This window comes from Poromitra crassiceps, assembly GCF_964638095.1.
Source record: "Poromitra crassiceps genome assembly, chromosome: 3".
NCBI lineage: Eukaryota > Metazoa > Chordata > Actinopteri > Beryciformes > Melamphaidae > Poromitra > Poromitra crassiceps.
In genome coordinates, this window is record NC_139625.1 from 35,601,283 (window position 1) to 35,606,035 (window position 4,753).

A 4,753-nucleotide genomic window follows, 5' to 3' on the forward strand; every position below is an offset into this window, starting at 1 on the left:
TTCCCCCGTTTTGGACGTGGTTTCTGAATGATGACGAGCTCCGCAGTGTCTCTATGACATCATCAGTGGGTATGACATCATCAGTCGGGGGTGTTTGCATGCTGTGTTGATGGATAGTGTTTGTTTACTAATTGACATCATCAGTCACTACTGACCACTACTTGACAATCATGACAATGATGTCATCGCTCTGGCCACCAGACGTCGCTTTGGTCTGGGGCATGACATCAGTCATACCCACAGGACAGACTCATATTATTTGTGGGGGTCTCATTGAAGAGGCGGATGGCAGTTGGGTAGAAACTGTCCCTGTGACTAGAGGTTCTGGTACCGCTAGACCTGTCTTTTGACAAGGTGGAGAGCCTCAAACAGTGGGCTAGCGCGCGGCTTTACAGAGGAAGCTGCGGAAGTGATCCTGAAAGCTGTAGTTATTCGAAGAACTACAGCTTTCAGGATCAAAAAGGGAGTCGTTCCCATTCACCCCATGTTAAAATGCCCACTTTGTAACCGTGATTAAGCATGTTTACATATATATATATATATATATATATATATATATATATATATATATATATATACTGTATATATATACATTTATATACAAATTTCACTGTACAGGGATTGAATTTTTATAAAACTCACCTGTTTAGAGTAAAATACCGTAGACGATAGAAAAGAGATGTTTTGGAGGTGATTGACAGGTCGTCTGTCCAGTGATCGGGCAGCCTGCCGATCACGGACCAATAGCATGCGGAGCTGCGGCTCTGGGAAAGCCCTCGGCCATGATTTTCCGAGACTGCTTCAGTGTCCTGGCAGTGTGCAGCTCCTGAAGCTATGGAGGCTGCATCCGACCACCTTTTCAGCACGATGTTGCACTGCAGTCTGGAGATGTCCTTGAGGACTGTACCAAGTAATCAGGTGATCGATCTCCCACCTGTACGCAGACTTGTCACCATCAGAGATGAGCCCTATGAGGGTGGTGCCATCTGCAAATTTCAGGAGATTGATGGACTGATGGCTGGAGCTGGAGCTCCTGGTGTACAGGGACAAGTATGGAGAGAGGACGCCGCCCTGGGCAGCTCCGGTGCTGATGGTCCGGGACATGCTTCCCCAGCCTTATATGCTGCTTCCTGTTCGTCAGGAATCATCATAGAATGAGTGACCCTGAATACACGAGATGGCCCGCAAGTGATCACTTTCTCTTATTTCTCACCACCGTCATTCTCATCCTGTCTCTTTGGTCCATGTGCACAATGTCAAGATGGAATGTCAACAAAAAGAATAAACAGGTGTTGTCATTGCTATGGTGATGGAAGACAAATCCATGGTCATGTGTAGGGTGATAGGGTGATAGGGGTGTACAGCACCCATAAATTATTTTTTCTTGTCCTTTTCTTTCTTGAGAGGCTGGGATAGGGGGATGGTCTCAGCCGCCACCTTGCTCCTGTTGAAGGCATCCATCTCCTCCTCCAGGTCTCTCCTCTTCTCCTCCACTTTCCTCTGCTCCTCCTGATGCATCTTCTCCAACGGCTCATACTGTTCGCGCAGCTTTCTATCCTTTGCTTTATGCTCTGCTTCCATCTTCTTCTCTTTGTTTATGAGCATCTGCTTCATCGCCTCCTCTTTACACCGCAGATCCTCCAGGAAGTCTTTCCTCATGGCCTGATATGCCTCCTGAAGACTAAACTGGGTGTTGAGATCTTTGAGACCCATCTCCTCCAGCTTGCAGCGTCTGTAGTGCTCGTAGTGGCGGGTATGTGTCTGCTCCCTCAGATCCTCCATGTTCACCCTGATCAGCATCTCTCGCAGCTTGACAAAGTCGCAGTGGCTCTCGTTCTCGACTTGCACGACGCCCCAGGGATACTGCCTGGCCCTCACCATTTTGTTCCCCACTTCGACCTGCTGCATGCTTCCCACCACAGCAAATGGCAGATGGTCGTTCATGGAGGCGTTGATCTTAGTGACTACTTGATCATCTGTAGGAAACTGATAGATCTGAATCTGGTTACTGTCAAGCTCGCTCATAATATTCTTTTTGAAGCTACCAAGCTCACTCTCTGAGATTGTGTCTGCTTTGGCAATGATCGGGATTATGTTGACCTTGCTGTCCAGTTTTTTCATGGTGACGAGGTCGAGGGATTTGAGCGAGTGTCCTGTAGGCACAATGAAGTAGAGGCAGATGTGGATCCTGGTGTCATGGTAGTTAACCAGCGAGCGATTGATCTTCAGCTCCTCCTGAAGATAGTTTTCGAATTGAATGTCAATGTAGTCGACGATGGGCTTGTGGCTATCCTCTTTGTTGATCTGGTCGCCATAGCCCACAGTGTCTACAAGGGTCAGTTTGAGATGGACATTGCTCTCCTGCATGTCGTAGGTTTGCGGTTGCAGGTAGATGGCATTCTTGTCGTGTGTGGCCTCTTCATTCTCGAACATTGTGTTGAAAAGTGTGGCCATTAACGTCGACTTGCCGATACCGGTCTCGCCTACACAGAGGATGTTGAAGCAGAACGGCTGTGTAATGGCTTTACTGACCAGCTGATCAGGCAGGGTGTCAAATCCAACATTGTGCAAAGTAAATCTGCGATTTTCATCCGGGAATATGTCAACTTGCGTGGCAGCCATGGTGCAGAATGGATGGTTTTTGTGCGTTGGAGCAGAGGCAAAAGCAGCGAAGAAAAATGTAGTAGTAAACGCTGCCCTATTATAGCAGTATACCATAAGATTGTAATTTCTCAAATGACATCACAGTGGTGACATTATCACTGATGATATCACTGATTAAATCACTCACTGATGACATCACAATTGCTCGAGTCACATCACTGGTGAGCTCGATATCACTAATTCTATGCATAAGTGATATCAGAGACTGATGTCATCAGTGAAGATTAGAGGTGCAACGGATCACAAAACTCACGGATCGGATCATTTTTTGGATCAGCAAAAAAAAAAGTGCTACTTTGATCAAAAAAACGTTCAAATAGTGCTATGCAAACAGTACAGATCTTCTCAGCATAGTGGTATCCAAAGAATCAGAGTATGACATTTAAATAAATACTGTTGAATGTTAGTTATTTACTACAGAAAATAGAGATAAACTAATAATAAAATTATTTGCTACTTTGTCTCTGATGCAGACAAAGAGACAGGGGTTCATTATGATGATAATCAGTGATGTCATAAATTACTGATGTCATACCCACTGATGATGTCATAGACATTGTGACATTGTCTTTGATGTCATAAATCCTTCCCTGCTGAGGTTATAAATTTGGCGACTCTTCCTTACAGCCCAGCAAATCAAGCCTCAACCTGCGGCAGCATCATGGACCATGGACCGAACGCAATTCTACAGTATACTAGAATTGAGCATGCAAAGCATGCAAAATTTCTAGTAGGAAGATTTCATTGCTCAACTGATTGATTGTCACTGGTGGTGACATATCCACAACTAAGAATAATTGCTCGAGTGAAGTCACTGATGACATCATCATCAGTGACATCAGTGGTGACACCACCAATTCTACATAAAGAAATCATCAGTGATGATGTCATCATCATCAGTGATGTCACTCATTGATTGTCACTGGTGGTGACATATCCACAACTAAGAATAATTGCTCGAGTGACGTCACTGATGACATCATCATCAGTGACATCAGTGGTGACACCACCAATTCTACATAAAGAAATCATCAGTGATGATGTCATCATCATCAGTGATGTCACTCAAGCAATTGTGATGTTACCAGTGATGTCACTCGAGCAATTCACAGTCATGTCAATCGTGACATCGTCAGCGATATCATAAATCACTGATGTTGTCACAATGTCTACAGTGACATCATCAGCCCAACCACACGACCAGGGGTTGCCTGCCCTAGACCTCATTTGCTTTTGGAAGTTGGGCACGGAGTACAGTCGAGTCGAGTCGTGTTTAAAAGGGTACGTACACCGTGGGAAGACGGGAATCTCAGCTCATTGATTCATACAAAAATTACAGGAGGACTGAGGGAAAACCACCTCCAGATTGAAGTTCTACTATCAGAAATAAGTTAACCAAAGCATACTGCAGTCTGTCTCGCCTGTTCCCTTACGAAAATCAACTAACAAGTAGTATTCTTATTTTTGTTCAAAGTTTTTTTTATTCGTTTTCTGTATATCATACAAAATACAAAATACAGATTTAAATACACTTTTAAACAAAAACCCATCCCACGAGAACCCCGAGCCTATTACACCACATTCATCATGTCATACATCGCAGTATATCAGTACACAAAGACACATAAAAGAAAAAGAAAATAAAGATAAAAAAAACAACAACAACACAACAACAACAAAAACAGATTAATGAAAATAAATATGAGAGGGGGGGGGTAAATCTATACATTTGAAATGCTTGAAGCGTCCATTTTCTCTACCTGGTCCAGGACTGACTGCCAGATGGTATAAAAGTCGAGAGCACAACCCCTTGTAGCGTATCGGATTTTTTCTAGGGTTAGATGATACATAAGATCTCTGACCCAGTGATTGAAAGTTGGAGGAAACTTGTCTTTCCATTTAAGGAGTACAAGTCTTCTATCCAGAAGTGTACCAAACGCTATCATCTTTTTACTGCATTGGTTGAGGGAGAGATCATGCGGGACCACACCAAAGATTGCAATTATGGCAAGAGGTTCAATGGATATTTCCAGTATATCAGAAAAAAATGTAAATATGGAATGCCAAAAATCTACTAATTTTGGGCAAA

General features: G+C 43.6%; 1 pseudogene across 1 annotated transcript; it reads right to left on the reverse strand.

Annotated features, from left to right (window-relative positions):
- Positions 1-1,374: 1,374 nt before the first annotated feature.
- On the reverse strand, positions 1,375-2,622 carry LOC310772917 (septin-8-A pseudogene; annotated as a pseudogene). The gene has a single exon. The product of its transcript is annotated as a septin-8-A pseudogene (transcript).
- Positions 2,623-4,753: the final 2,131 nt, after the last annotated feature.